The following is a 16,472-nucleotide window of genomic DNA, read 5'->3' on the forward strand; positions in this document are numbered from 1 at the left end:
TCTCGTCCAGGACTCAATATCAGGACATCGGTGGTCGTGGAGTTGAGGGTAGAGGAGGAAAAGTAGAGTTGGGTGTCATCCGCATACATGTGGAAGTTAACCCCATGTCTGCGGATGATGTACCAAGGGGGAGCATATAGAGGGTGAAGAGGAGGGGACCGAGGACAGATCCCTGAGGGACACCACACGAGACAGTGCGGGAGCCGGAGGAAAAGCCGTTTGTGGAAACAAAATGAAGATGGTGGAAGAGGTACGACCTAAACCACTCAAGGACAGGGCCTTGAAGGTTGAGGTGGGAGGACAAGCGGTGGAGGAGGATAGCATGGTCGACCGTATCGAATGCTGCCGATAGGTCGAGGAGGACGAGGAGGCAGAGGGAGCCCTGGTCGCAGATGGTCAAGATGCCATTGGTGACCTTGACCAGGGCGGTTTCTGTGCTATGGGCAGCATGGAAACCCGACTGAAGGTGTTCGAATAATGCATGGGTGGAGAGGAAAGATCGCAACTGGGAGGCGACAACTCTTTCAAGGACCTTGGACAAGAAAGGGAAGTTGGAGTTTCAAAGTGGGAGTGATGATGGCAGTTTTTAGGGGAATGGGAACAGAGCCAGAGGAGAGGGACAGGTTGATGATGTCTGTGATAAGTGGGGCAAGGAGGTGGAGCTGAGAGATAAGGAGTGGAGTGGGGATGGGGTCAAGGGAGCAGGTGGTGGGTTTCAGGGACAGGATGAGTTTGGTGACAGAGGATGGGGAAACGGGATATAGGATCATGTGTTCACACACTCAGACTCCAGGTAACACCTTCCAGCAGTTGTCACCCTAAACATTAGAGTGTTCCAGTCAGCTATCTGATGAACATCCGTCTTCAGCATGATGGGAGGAACTTTACAGGACAGTCACTTTGATGTTCTCGAGGTCCAAACCAATGTTGTGTGCCAAGTTTACTCAGCACCAGCTGCTTAATCAGGTCCTCATGTAATTAATGTCCCTTATGTTTAATACTCATGTAGAAGTTGACATTATTTCACCAAAACTTTTTTTAATGAAACCCCCAAATCACTGTTCTGAGCAAACATTTCTCTGCGCCTCTATTTTGGGTGGTTGTATGAGTGGCTCTTTGACAACAATGTAATAAAGTGATTATCACAGAGATTACAGCCAATGCAGCTTTGCGGGTACAATTTCTGTGACATTAAATGGGAGTCAGAGGGTTTTAGTGAGAAATAATCTAAATTGGTTTGCAGAAGTATAACTTTGCATATACTGCAAAGCTATAATGCACTAAAAGGGTTCAGAGACTTCAAAACATGAGAGCAAAGCTCTGCTTATTATCATGGATTTCTAAAACCCAAGTGTGCATACATTATAGCACTGAACAGTCAAACCATTTTTTATTTTATAATGTGGTTCTGTGCTCTAGCTTATTGAGCGGAGTTTCTATTTATTGTTCCTGCCACCGATTTTTCCTTTTCATTATTACTGTAATGCCATCAAGTTATGGCACATGCTTCAGCTTTGTAGGATTGAAGCTAGTGAGCAAATAAAAATAATAGTCCTTGTATGTTATATTGCACCTTTCGTGTCAGGAGGGCATTGTAAAGCGCATCACAGGATTTACTGTCAAGTGTAGTGACCATGTATTTTACAGGCAAACTGGATGGACTAGATGAAATGATGTAAACTCAGACATAACACAAAGAGCCTTTCATTGAAAGCGATAGGTTATAATACCCCTAGATTATGACAGATTTGGGCTCGAAGTGTGTGCTTATACAATCATGGTGTAATTAAGGCTGCATTCCGACTTGAATTAAATTCACAGCAAAAAGCAGTTAGAGTAGCTCTTTCACAAAGTAAAAACATATCCTTTTATAATTAAAGGCACGTTGGAAAAACAGCTCGTCCAGAGCATTGTTCAATCGGACGACTGCTGTTTTGAACTTCTTCTCACACTGAAAGGTTCTTGGAACCTATAGGGTTACTTAGGGAGAAACAACAGCAACCTTCAGACTCAGTACGACTGAGGCTATTAATTATTTATATATGGATTTATTGTCGATAGGTAACTTTCCTCGCCCTGTTCACTGGTGCAATTGCTGCGTGACTGGAGCAGAGAATCCTCTTGTGTTCAAAATTTATCAGCAAAGTGACACAAAGGCACTTTTGAATTCTCTGCTGATGTGGCTTTCTGATCCAATCCACCATGTTTATATGATGGAGAGAAACGCCTGCAGTCCGCTGATATTGAATCAAGTTCATCTGGAGTGTGTGTAAAGGTACTTGCTCCTTCACGACAAAAGCTTCTCCTTGAAAATGTTCTTTAATAAAAACAATCTTTGCTACCTGATTCCATTAAAGGGGGGTTTGTGAAGTGTTTCATTCATTGACCAGATGGAGATTGATATATTGTGTTCTGGGACAGTGCAATTTGTTGGAACATCAGACGGTGAGCAGTCAATGTCAACCATATCATCAAGGCAGAGCCAAGCGTTACCTTAGACCGAGGGAAGAGTTTAAAAATAAATGATACTCCAGCACTCCTTGCAGCAAGCTTCAGAGCAGTACGCAGAGAGGCTTTGCTTGCCTGAGTGCATTTGCTCTAAACAAGACCAATTTATTTGGAGGATTGTTGCCCAGAAAACTGGAAGAACCTTCCTTCTCTTGTTGAATCTTGCCATGGAATATAACAACCACCTGTTTAACCTCATTTCACCCACCATCCGAAGGGCGGCACTTTCAACAAGCAGTGTTCCCCCAGAACTGCACTGAAGTGTCAGTTTGTGAGCTGAAGCCCTGACTTGGGATTTGAGCTCATTTCTATTTTTTTCTTCACTTAATGGGTGTTTCTGGGACTTAAAAGATTGCCTACTGCGTTAGCTTCCAAAGATATACAGTCACAACAGTAAATTCTGTAAAGCTTTTGAGAGCTCCTCCCAAACGTGAAAGGCTCCAGAATTATTATAAATATTTCTTTAGCATAACTGATAATAATGGGTACACAAGACTATATTTTGACCACGTCCAAGTGAGTGAGAATCCCAGTTCTCACTTCAACATATCCACTGGGCAATTCATATAGTCTGCACTGGTGCAGAACAGAAACCAGGGAATCAGGACAAAACATGTTGATTTTTATTCTGCTCAGTACACAGATGAATATAACACACTTAAGTATTCAGTCTCATGGTAATTGACATTCATTTCAGCTCCTGCAATGATTGCAGCACTACAAACACAGCCGTAGCTTGTTCTACAAAGCCAAGGTCACACTCAGAGCAAAATGCCACGGTTTATCACATCAGTTTAATCATAACGATGTATGACTGACATATGCTTGGCATGTACCAAAAATAAATGCTTAAAGAGGCTACTACCTCCAAAAAAAACAAGACTCACAATTAATGACAGATAACAGAGGCGGTAGCAGCGACATTGTCACACTTTCGATCATTTATATGTTTTAATTATAAAATATCTAGCTACAATCAAGTCATGAAAAAGTATAGCAAAATGTAGTAACAGTGAAGAAGCCCACATTCTGCCCAACGACGACAATATCTTGCATTTACATAGTGCCCTTCACGCAGGGTATAATTTTACTTGCAGGTTTATAACAGTATATTCTGTGAAGCGCTTTGGGACGTCCTCTCGACGTGAAAAGCGCTATATCAAATGCAAGGATTATTATTATTATTATTATTATAAAAAGCATAGTTCTTTTTGAACAATGTATCCAAATTCCGCAACTTCCCTGGGCTCTCCCTCAGACTCAACGAACCGGTGCACAATTTAAGCGTCCGGTTCACCTCCCCAGCTGTCCTTCCTCCCCCACATCCGGTCCCTGACCAGGACCGCCTTCTTCCACCTCCACCACATTGCCCGCCTCCAAGCGGACGTTACCCCAAATCCAGCTGGAACCCTTGGGCACGCGTTTGTCACCTCCCGCTTGGATTACTCAAACGCACTCCTTGCCGGTCTCCCCAGCTCCACCATTCAAAAGATCCAGCTCATTCAGAACTGACCCGGACCAAACTCCGTACCCCCATGTCACCAGTTCTGGCTCAGGCTCCGCTGGCTCCCCATCACCGAACGGATCGACTTCAAGATCCTCACACTTGTGTTCAAATCCCTTCACTCTCTGGCATCTCCCTACCTCTCCGACCTCCTCACTCCCCAATCCACCACCCGGCGCCTCCGTCCCACCATCAGAGGTCACGCTTTCAGCCACTACGATCCAAAACTCTGGAACACTCTTCCTCAATCCCCCCACCCTGCCCCATCTCTCCACTTTTTCCCACCTGAAAACCTTCCTCTTCGACTGTGCTTACGGCCACCTTCCCCCGGCTCAGAGTCGGGCTGTTAAGCGCTCTGAGATGCTACCCTGCGTGGAGGACGCTATATAAGTGCTAGTTGTCTTTGTTATCCCTGAGTCTCTAACATGAAATATTAATAATAAAAGGCGTCAGCCTGGCTCAGTTGGTCAGTTGGTAGCACTCTTGCTTCTGAGTCAGAAGTCTGTGGCTTCAAATCTCACGTCTAGACTTGAGTTTACAGTCGAGACTGACATTGCTTAGCACTGCTGGGAGTTCTGCATTGGTGGAGGTGCTGGCTTTCAGATGAGACGTCAGCTGAGGTTCTGCTTGCCTGTTCAGGTGGATGTTAAAGAAGCTATTTCACTATTCAAAGAGGGAAGGAAGTTTCTCCATCTGCAGCCAACAATCCCCCATATAAAATTACTCATTTTGTGGGACAGTGTTTTAAGCAAATTGGCTGCTGTATTTACCTGTAAATACAAGTGAATAGTCACCGCCCTTCAAAGCAAATATCTTGTAAAAAGCTTTGAGATATCTTGATGATGGAATAAAGCATGAAATCAAACGCAAGGATGATTAATAATCGTTGCATTTGATGATACCAATTGAATGGTAGCGCAATTTTTCTGTTCCAACATATAATTTAATTGGGTCAGTTCCAAACTTCCACAAGAACAGAAAGTTTAAAGCTTTTCCCATGATGTATCATTCTGCAATTGCTTTAATGTTTCCTGCTTTGAAGGATCATTCGATCAGAGAATCAATCAGTAATCATAATTGGCTGTAACTGGAAGTTGAAAAATTCTCACAAACAGAATTCAACTGATAATACATTGCCGATTAATTGTACATCAGTTACAATGGAAACAAGGTCTATGTTTGAGGACTTAGAAGATAAGGTGTTAAAGAATACCAAGAGTTTCTCCTGGACCTCTGGCCAAGAATCATCCAGATAAATCAGTCACTCATTTCTTGATTGTGAGACCTTGCAGTGCTGCTCAAATACAGCCACTACTACCTGTGAAGCACTTTGTGACGTTTCACCATTTACAGGTGCTATATCAAATGTAATGATTATTTTAAGGCCTGCAGTCTCCAGGACAAAAACTGACAAGAACCAAGGCGTCAGGGCTTAAAACAGCGATTCATATCTTTTCAACAGAGAGTGCAAAAGCCACAGCTAATAAAGTATTTAGACTGAAATCGAATGCAAAGTTCAGAAAGATTATGTATATCCTCCACAATGGCGGGCCTTGTACGTTGTGAGTTACAGACAACCCTATTTTCTAATTAATGCAACTTGCATTTGCAAATTGGGCCTTTAAAATGCGCCATGTAGGTGCAAATTCTGTTATTCAAGAATAGTCGTTGCTTTATAATCCAACAACCCCCGGAAAAATCTCAATTTATAATCACAAGTTATTATATGCCGAACAATACAGTTTCCCACATTCCATTATTAATGGTAAATTCTCAATCGTCATCTGAGATGGTGCTGAAAGGAGATGTACAACTCCCCTGCCTCCTCCCAGTGGAAGAGGACGGGGGATGGAGGCGAAAGAGCAAAAGAACAGAATCAAGAGAGAAAGTTAATGGGTGATTCGGGCATGCATCCCAGCAGCTAGTTACAAAGCACAATTGGTAAAGGTCTGGGAACATCGGTCATTCACTTCATCTCCGTTTGTGGGACATTGCTGCGCGCAAATTGCCTGCTGTGTTTTCCCCACAAAATACAGTCACTACACTTCACAGCAAATCATGTGAAAAGCTTTGAGATGCTCTCCTGAAAGTTGCTCTACCGAATGCAAGTTTTTTTTTGTACAGAACCAGAAAAGGCCATTGTCATCCATCAGGCACCAGGCTCGTTCTACACTGCTCTCTTTATCTCTCTCTCTCTCCCTCACTCTCTCTCTCTCTCCTCCATCTCAAACCCCTTGAATGGGAACAGATTGGCAGCAGGCAAATGCATTAGAGATTAAAAAAATGAACATAAATGTCACACTGGACTCAAGTAAAGACAGAAACTTCCGCTCTCCCCACAAACACCTCTTTGCTTAATACTTAAATACTTAAAGTGTGAAATAACTCTTCTTTCTCTGGCATTTTATCCTGTTTCAAACTAAACAAGAAAAACTGCCTTGTTTGTTACCTCACTGTCCTATATACCAGTGCTCAAAACCCCAACTCTCCTGGCAATTTAACCATTATCATGTGAAATTGAAGGTTACACATAAACACAATAATGGCTTAAGATTTCTACTCTGAATATTCCAGATATAGTGTAAACTATTGACAAGCTGGTTAGTTCCGCAGTCTGAGTTCTATGCTTATCAGTTGCACCTCAGGCGTGCTCAAGTCACAGCTAATCCATACAGCACCATAGAAAAACAGGTGTAATATGCATTACACAAACCTATAGTGGCAGGACCTTATTTGAACAACAGATTGAAACAAATATTTTCAATGGTGTGGTTTGTCTGAAGCTTTTAAAATGTGTGGTTCAAGTTGTAACTTTAAACTTGTGTAGTATAAATAACTCATTCAGTCCAGACTCGAGTGTGACACTCCAACGTATTGATGGGGAAACCTTGCTTTAGAGGTGCGGAGACATTAAATGAGACATTCAAACGAGGACCCGTCTGTTAGCCCAAAAGTGAAATTGGCATTCAGAACAACGGAAGACAAATGACAGTGAAGCACACACATCCCTCAATATAAAGGTGATGTAATTTGTTTACCTCATGTACTGTATGCAGGACTTTGCTGTATTCAAATTTCCTGCTGCATTTGGCCAACAAATAATAATTTGGTCTCTCAATCCTCCGCTGTTTGTGGGACACTGTTGTGCACAATTGGCTGTCGCGTTTCGCCCACAAAATGTACAGTCAGCTCACTTTACAGTTTATTCTGTGAAGCGCTTTGAGATGGCTCGAAGATGTGATAAGGCACTATATAAATACAAGGATTATTATTATTACAAAAAATAGCCATTGCACTTGACAAACACCGAAAAGCACTGAGACATTTCAATCAACAAGTTCTGTCTTACATACAGTATGAATTTAGGAAATATTGAAATCAATCAATGACCAAATAATGTACCTGTAAAACCACTAACAGGTCCCTTATTAAAGTTCAAATCTCTGAATTGAAATGATTTCAGAGTAAGCACAATATCACAAGCAAGGCTAGATCCAATCAGTAACATTTTATGGAATACTGAACTGAGAACAGTGAAAAAAGAATCCATTTGACAGTTCAAGAAAATAAATCAGTTAATGGTGTTCTGCGATTGTCATATAATCTGGGCCAGGCTATCCAGGAGGGAAATAGGAAATGTAGTAAAGATTAAAAAAATGTATTATTGTGCGAATTGTATTTGTCTGCTGGTAATAATTTATATCTAGTCTACTTTTAGATATTACTTGGGCAGGGAACAGATTAGGAAAGCCAGAAAGTATAATATTTTTGCTGTAAACCTGAGTAGAAGCAAAAATAATTACAATGGCAATATTTGGAAGAAAAGCAGGGAGATAGAAAGATTTTTTAAAAAAGCACAAATTAGTCCATTTGGCCCACTGAGTCCATGGTGGTGCTGTCCTGCACTAAAACTATCTCATCTCAATTACCTGCTCCCTTTAAATCCCTCCTTCTTCAAAATCTTTATCCAACTCTCTTTTAAGTGACATGATGGTGTACCATATAGCAAATTATTCCATGTTTGCCAACAAAATGCACAGTCCCTACACTACAGTAAATCCTGTGAAGAGCTTTGAGACAGCCTCCTAATGCAAACTAGACAGATATCTTAACAAGAGTCATTTACAGAGGTGTGGGGAAAGGGCAGATAAATGGGACTGAATGGATTGCTCTTAAGGTAAGCCGACATGGAGACAATGGGCCAAATTGCCTTCTCCTTTACTATAAATTTATGTGGTTCAGTGAAACTAGCTAGATGAAATGCAAGAATTGTTATTATTGTTGTGCTCGAACAAACTTTTGCATGAAAAATCCTGAATTTCTTTTATGATAAATAATCCTTGAATTCGATGTAGCAGTTTTCACGTCTTCGAGACATCTCAAAGCGCTTCACAGAATGTACTGTAAAGTGAATTGACTGGATATATTTTTTGGAATCTAGTTATAACTTTAACAAGTTAAATATTTTAATTAACAATATTTGAATTAAATATTTATTTAACAAGGGAAATATTTTATTCCTCTTCAAACATTTAAAATGTTAAAGCCTTCAAATTCCATTCCAGTGGAAACAGTCTACCATTTTGAGTCCATACCATAAATTATAACTTCTGATCCTGTTCTCCTGCTATCTTTCCTGTGAGTGTTCTGAGACACCACTCGCATGAAGGGCTCTATGTAAATGCAAGTTGTTGGGTTCATCTTGGCCAATATCCCCTTTTCTAAATTCACGTAAGATTAAAGTTGATGAATCAACTAATTGGGGTTGAAATTCTGGTCACCAATTGGTATTTGAGTAAAGGGGATTGGATAGTGGTCCAATACCCTCTTTCCAGCCAAAATGTTAACATGTGAATTGATTTTTTTCAGTGTTAGTCACTGACAGGGTCAAAATCAGTCAACAAGACCACAGCACGTCAGAAGCTCTCTAAACAAGGCTTCTGACTTGTTCCCCCTTCCCCCGCTCACCAAGCAGAATGATGCGATAATTGTTACCTGGAGATGCATCCTACATATAAACACTGCTTTCAAGAGGATGTGACAATGCTGAGATAGAGTCCAATGAAGAGACAGGAGACTGAGCTCCAGGGGCCAATTAGCCCTGGCAGCCTCAGTGCTGAGATTCAGAGGCTTTTTGAAGCCACTTGTAACATCGCTGCATGCCGACAAAGGAGAGAGGATTAGTAAGAGGGAATCCTCCAGGGTGATTTTGCCAGTAGTTGCAGGATGTCCTGCTGGCAGATAGGGATGGCATCTAAATGGGTTGAAGGAAAGATGAACAGAACAGGATGATGTTTATAGATTCTGGCTTATCCACCACACTCTCACACTCACACACATACACTTCCATAAATCTTCAAAACGGAGGCCAGCAAAATAGAGAAGTTAATGACTGCATGTTTTATGTTAGGATGACAGCCTCTGCAGCTTTAGGTGCTGACACCCACACAGGCAGTTACAGGTCTGTTATTAGTCATCGAGGGAGAAGAGCAGGATGTTGTATAGAGCTTCAGGGCATAGCAGATACCTTATCACTAAAGATAATTTTACAGAAAGTTGCAGATCAGTGGCTTGTTTGCACAGAGTGGGTACCTCTGGATTGTTATTGAAACTTGGCCACTTAATCGTCTCTATCAGCCTCCCCACTTTTGATGTTATGAGCCCCTTCCATCCACGTGTTGAATAAGCCCAGTATGCCTGGCATTGGGCAGACATGAACATCAAGGCGGCTGGCACATCACAAGCTGTCTGCATAGGTCCTCCCATTACAATGAAGACAAGATGTCTGTCAGGCTCCTGATGAGGAAACTCTGAGGCTTAAGACGACAATCGCTGGAAGGCAGCACCTGGAGTCCAGGTTTGTGAACATGTTCATCCAGGGCTTGGCTAGTATGCAGAGAGCTACTGCTCAAGTTCTGCATCTCCAACTGGTGGAACAGAATGTCAGAATCGAGCCCAACCTCTGTGCCAGTCTCGAAAGTCCAATTCCTGAGGCAGACAAGTCTGCAGTCCTGCGGGGCTCTGCTGATCACAGCCCTGCCAGCCAAGCACAGCAGGACTTGGGAGCGGCAGACGAGTCACTAAGGTCAGGAATTCTCCACTCCCACTCCGCTCTTGTTACCCCTGCCAGCTTTCAATGGCAAGCTCTGCCATTTTATCCAGTTCAACTCCAGCAGTTACCTGCAGTAACTTGGTTCCTATTGAAGTGCGGAACACTCCCTGGAATTGAGTCAGCAGGGGTGCTCCCCCCGAGGAGAGAGTGCATAACCATTCAAGACAAGGGAACATTTCCTTGTGTAGATGACATACATATGTGGAATTCTCTGTTTGGTATGACTGCTCCAAAGCACCGTGATGAGTTTTCAACAACAACGATTTTTACATAGTCGCTTCAAGCCGGGCAGCGTCTCGGAGCGCTTTTCGTGTATGTCAGACAAAGCAAAATCATTAATCAAGAAATCATATTCATACAGTTGCTTTATAAATATCTTCGGACTCTTAAGTTTCTATATTCCTAATGGAGAGGAGCATTGTCAAAGGCCAATGCTGCAGCTAATAGCTGTGTGAGCTGCCAGCAGTCACTGGCCTTTGACTTCCCCTCAGTGGCCAACATTGCTGTTGGAAACTCAACACATTGGCAATCCTAGGGCACCACTCGCTGATGCATTTAATTGGCACCATATGACCTCGAGCTTTACATCTTACAGGACTAAGTAGCTTTTTGAAATATCGGTACCACTGAGGCCTTTGACTGGGAAAACAGTATAGGTTTGCACGAGCACGTCCAAACAATTCTGACAGGTTTTTGCTGTTGCCGGTGACTCAGCTAAGTCCCATCAAGATTTAGAAGTTGAGACAGATATTTTCTGTAGGAGGCTGACTGAGTTACTACATGGAGACCTTTGAAAGGTTCGTGGTGGATCTCATGACAGCTACGTGATGTTCCGATGTGATTAAGAACGCACTATTAATGCTAAATGAGGGCGGGGGTAATAAAAGTGGTGGTGAGCCATACAGCAACTACATCACTGCTTTATACGCCACGCTTGAAGTGTAATATTCAAAAATGGGGACAGAAATCAATAGCGGTGGTTTTGTATAATATATTGCATCTTTAACGGATTAAAAGAAAATCTATTTTTAATTCCAGGAGCTAAAATGAATTCTGTTCCATCAATACCTATTTTAGATATGCCAAGTTATGCATAAAAAGTGCTTTTTCAAACTTAAAATTCACTATGTCTGGTTTGCCGTGAGATGGGATCATCAGGATTCAGTGGTCTGTGAAGGGCACGAGGCTTCATGACAGAGTTGAACGATGAGCTTAGACATTAACTACGATCACACAGTGGTGCACGTAATAACGATAAGATACACACATTCTTACATTGGAAATGCCTCTCACATCTACAAAGTGCGACTCTACGTTGCTGAAAGCTTTGAATAATTTCAGCAGGCAAAAGTATTTATTGTACGCATACAAATAGCAACGAGGGACAGAAACTGCCCCGTGTATCGTGGGTCTTCAACAGAAGCTATAATTTATTGTGCCTTTCGTGTTGGGAGCTTAGTAGCACTGGTTGTAAAGTGCAGTGACTGTGTATTTGTAGCAAATGAAGCCATGAAGTGCTTAACTGGGGGGGGGGGGGGGGAGTGTTGGCCAGAAAACCAGGAGAAACTTCCTTCTCTTTTAATTCAAACAAACTAACTATGTGCCATTCTGGCTCAGCTGGTAGCACACTCACTGAGTTCATCTATGCTGAAATGAGTTCACAAACATCTGGGCTCCTGAATTCCTGAGTGACCATTCTTCGGGTTACAAGTTAAACCAAAGTCCCGTGTGTGCCTAGATAGATGTTAAAGATGCCACACTCAAAAAGAGAAGGTAGTTTAGGGACCTCGCTAATGCTCCCCAAATTGAAATTGGGCATTCTCTTTGTGGCTGTTTGTGGGATATTGCTGTGTGCAAATTGGCTGCTGTATTCACTTACAATAAGAACCAAAAGTGGCAGAGCTTGAGGTAGGAGGTGACCCTAGGTGCTGTCAAAAAAGGATGGCATCTGATGGAAAATGCAGTCACTGCAATTTACACTAAACATTGGATGCACTTTGAGACATCTTTCTGATGCGAAAGGCGTTACATCAAATTTAGCATTGTTATTAATTTATTGCTTACCGATTGGGGGCACAATCACAAAAAATAATGGTCTGTTTCCATGCTGTAATGTTCAAAGTAATTCTAATGGGAGAACAACAGGGAAAGATGAGGCAAAGGCATTTTTCCCCTAACCTCTAATCCTCTTGTGAAATGTATTACATTACAAATCAGTCTTTACTTATTGTAAAAGGCAGTGCTTCACGATCCCATAGAGCGACAGAGGTATGCGTACTGTGCATACTGCGTACTTCTATCCTGTTCACCGCTATTTTTCCATTAAAGCTAGTTCCCACATAATCATGAAGACAGCAATGTTTGAGACTTTGATGTGTGTGTCATAGCAGCAACGATGTGTACAGATGCGTTAAACTTGAGCAACTGATGGTTAACTCACTATTACACTGGTGCACCCTGTTATTTCCATGTTGACAGATGTTAAATAGCAGGCAGGTTTACAAACTGAGTCTAAATATAGCCTACATTCACTGTCAATCAGAATAGGCTATTTATTTAGCTCTTTCTGGCCACTTCTCGAAACTTGGCTTTCAAAGAAACACTCTGGGGAAAGTGCAGTTAATCTGTAAATTGTTTTGTTAGTTATTTGACCAACCTCTTTTGTAAAACAAAACGACAAACGAATTATGACCAACAAATACAGTAGTTTTCCTGTATTCCTTCCAATCTGCATGTTACAAAAATACTAAGAATCCCAGGCTTGTTACAAACATTTTAACCTTCCTTTGGCCTAACAACAATACCTTACATCAAGGTATCAGCTTGGCTCAGTTGACAGCAGTTGCCTCTGAGTAAGGGAGTTGTGGGGTCAAATCTCACGTCAGGACATCAAGCTCACAATCAAAGCTGATGTTGAAATGCAGTGCTGGGGGAATGCTGGATTGAGAGAGGTGCTGTCCTTTGGATTCCATGGCACTATTTGAAAAGAAAAAGCTAACAATCCTTCAGCTGAAATTGGTCATTCACTTCATGTCTATTTGTGGGGCATTTCTGTGCACAAATTTGCTGCCACAAACTCCTACAAATGTACAGTCACTACACTTACAGTAAAATGGGGTGAAGCACTCTCATTGACAACGTCATAATGCACTATGTCAAATGAAAGGTTTATTACTGATATGATCTTTAATAATGTAACGACATTGTGTCAGCCGTTAAGTTACTCAGTCTTTCAAGGAGACTGTAAAGATCGATTAAGTGGCAGAAGCCAATAACTAATTGAACCAAACGTAAATGAATTTGACAAATACGAATGAAGTAATAGTTGTGCACTTATAATGCATCAGTACTATATTTGATTATGTAATAATAATAATAAAATGTAATAGCACTGACATAATAGATGTCTGTAGATTCAAAATGTCCAGTTTGAATGAATTGCAGTTCTTTGAAATGAGTGTGACTCTCCCAGGAATGTGTCGGTTTTCAAAGGAGTTCTTATTCCAATGATATCAAATCTCTGCAAATGAAAGTTGTTCAGTCATATAACTTTCCACTTGTTCATTAAGCCAAACTAAACATCCTCAGGCATTTCGTTGGGAAAGCTTTAAACGTCTGACCCTATAAAGCAATTAAAGAAATACCTAAAAAAATCCTTAGCAAAAATCTTGGCTTCCTTCCAATTCCGAATCCATATGACCAGCCTTTGGTTGGGGTGAAATAATATGATTTGAAAGCGACATGAACCCTGGGCAATACAATAATAATAATAATCCTTGCATTTGATATAGCGCTTTTCACGTCGGGAGGACGTCCCAAAGCGCTTTACAGAACACACTGTAAAGTGAATTGACTGTATATTTGTGGGCGAACGCGGCAGCCAATTGCGCACAGCAATGTCCCACAAACAGTCGTAGATTAATGGAGAAGAAACAGAAAAATTAGGCTTTTACCAGAAAATGTATTGTGGTGTTGAACAGAAAATTCTAAAAGTTAACATGGATTCCAGTTTGACCATTGCACTTCAAAGGCATGATTCATATTAGCTTTCAAGATAGAACCACTTAGATTGCTAAATTTGCCAGGATTATAATAATAATCATCCTTGTATTTGATACAGCATCGTATCACGTTGTTGAGACGTCTCAAAGCGCTTCACAGAATATATTGTAAAGTGCAATGATTGTGTATTGCGCAGGTGAAAAGTGACAGCCAATTGCACACGGTAGTGTCCCACAAACAGTCGTGAATTGAGTGACCAATTTTTTTCGAGGGATTATTACTTCCCTGAAAATGATCCACCAATTGACTAACAACTAGGTTCCTAATTACTACTGGGTAAACAGAGGCATGTGGAGTAAGAAAACTTGCCTACGGTTTCGCCCCTTAGGAGAAAAGGCAGATCAAAGGAACTTTAAATATACAATCAATTCACTTTACAGTACATTCTGCAAAGCACCTTGAGACGCAATAAGACGCTGTATCAAATGCATTATTAATTAATTTATTATTAACTGAATAGATCTTTCAAAACGTCAGCACACAGACACAACGGCCTTCTGCACTGTGAGGTCCTATGGTTCACTTCACACAAAATTGTAAAATGCTGTATATAAATTTGGGTAAAATCCGGGACTGCTATGGAGCAGTACCACCATCTTGCAACAAAAGCAATTTGCATTTGAAAATGTTATTAGTTGTACAAAACCCTGCAAGACTGACTTTCAACAAATCACTGGTAAATGGCTTGGCATAGTTGAAGGATTTAAAAATAGATGGTTTTCATCCCAATAGACTGCTTTTCTGCCTTATCAAAGGCATCACAGCTGAATTCAGTGCAGAAAGGCAATATGCAATATTTGGCTAAATTACAGCATCTATTCAGTGGGCAACTCTTTACTTGGAGATACACCAGATGTTCATTTAATCAATAGCTCTCTCAAAGCACTCTCACCAGTGCTTTTCTTTCATTAACTTCACAAAAATCCACCAAAGTCCAGTGTATAAAATATTAACCACAGTATTTTCTGTAACCATTCTGTATCTTGTGCGCATTTCCCTACAACCCTACGAAAATTCACCCCCTGACCCACCGGGTCAGACAAGCCACCTTTTCCTCTCCACAAACTTGTCAGTGTCAAGGAAATTTCTCAAATCTAAAACAGCAGCCCATGATATCTGCAAGTAACAATCAATATCAGTCAACTGGTAATCTGCTGATTTCACTGTGCTTGATGGGATATCGGTGACTAGTAACCCCAATAAATGCCAATCTCTGTGAGCGACAGGTTTACTCGAATAATTTGAAGTGCCAATGCATTTCCTGGTTCTTGTTCCCTTTCCTCCTTCAAGGCCGGTCTCAAAACCTTTCTCTTTGACCGTGCCTTCAGCTCCCCTCTCGACTCTCTTCCCCCTCCTCGCTCCTTCCCTTCCCTCCCCTCACCCTGACCATTTCCCCCCTCCTCGCTCCCTCCCTTCCCTCCCCTCACCCTGACCATTTCCCCAATGCTCGGGTCATGACCCAACTGTGCAGCGCCTTGGGATGTCCTCCTGACGTGAAAGGCGCTTTATAAATGGAATCTTGTTGTTGTTGTTGTTGTTGTGCTTTGCTGGTCGCTTTGGATGTAAGGTACAGAGGAATGGAAGAGACGACCGTTGAATAAGCTGGAAGATAATGTGATTTCTATCCAGACTGACAAATGCATTTTGAATGTTCAATAATATTCATATTTATCATAAATACAGTCACCACTATGCTAAACATTATTCTTACCAAAGTTGCTGCTTTTATCATGATTTAATGGAGCTTTTACCAGGCAGTGGAGAAAAGTACTATCTACAATCACTCTGGTCTTCAATATTGTTGAAGGTCGCCTCAGCCTTTTCCACCCCCCCCCCCCAAGGTCCCCAAGCTGTCATCCAATTGCTTCCCTCTCACACTAAAGCTTCTAATCGATAGAATCCTGCACAACTCTGACCTCGAGCTGAGCCACAGAACTCTCAGGCACTGCTGCTGACAGACCAGCCAGCCTTGCTCATCAGCAGGACTTGGGAGAGGCAGAATAGTCATGAGAACCCGGATTCTTCCACTGAGCTCCTCGCGCTATATCAAATGCAAGGATTATTATTATTATTATTATTATTATCCCTATGACAATCAGAGGGAAGCTTGCCAGACAGTGCTATTAATGGCAGGACTTGGAAAGGCAGACCAGTCACTGGGGACGGGGATTTTTCCCACTCAGTTCCGGTAACCCAACAAGCCAAAGGCCCAACAGGTAGAGTAGTCCTAGCTGGACAGGCAGTGGGAAAGCTTGCCGGGCCGTGGTCTCAATGGCAAGCTATACT

At 41.8% G+C, this 16,472-nt stretch overlaps 1 protein-coding gene across 3 annotated transcripts in view; it reads right to left on the reverse strand.

Annotated features, from left to right (window-relative positions):
* Positions 1-16,472, reverse strand: part of cadm2b (cell adhesion molecule 2b) — a 509,630-nt gene that overhangs the window by 334,650 nt on the left and 158,508 nt on the right. The window lies entirely within an intron of this gene.

The sequence above is a fragment of the Callorhinchus milii genome, unplaced genomic scaffold (assembly GCF_018977255.1).
Source record: "Callorhinchus milii isolate IMCB2004 unplaced genomic scaffold, IMCB_Cmil_1.0 Scaffold4, whole genome shotgun sequence".
NCBI classification, from domain to species: domain Eukaryota; kingdom Metazoa; phylum Chordata; class Chondrichthyes; order Chimaeriformes; family Callorhinchidae; genus Callorhinchus; species Callorhinchus milii.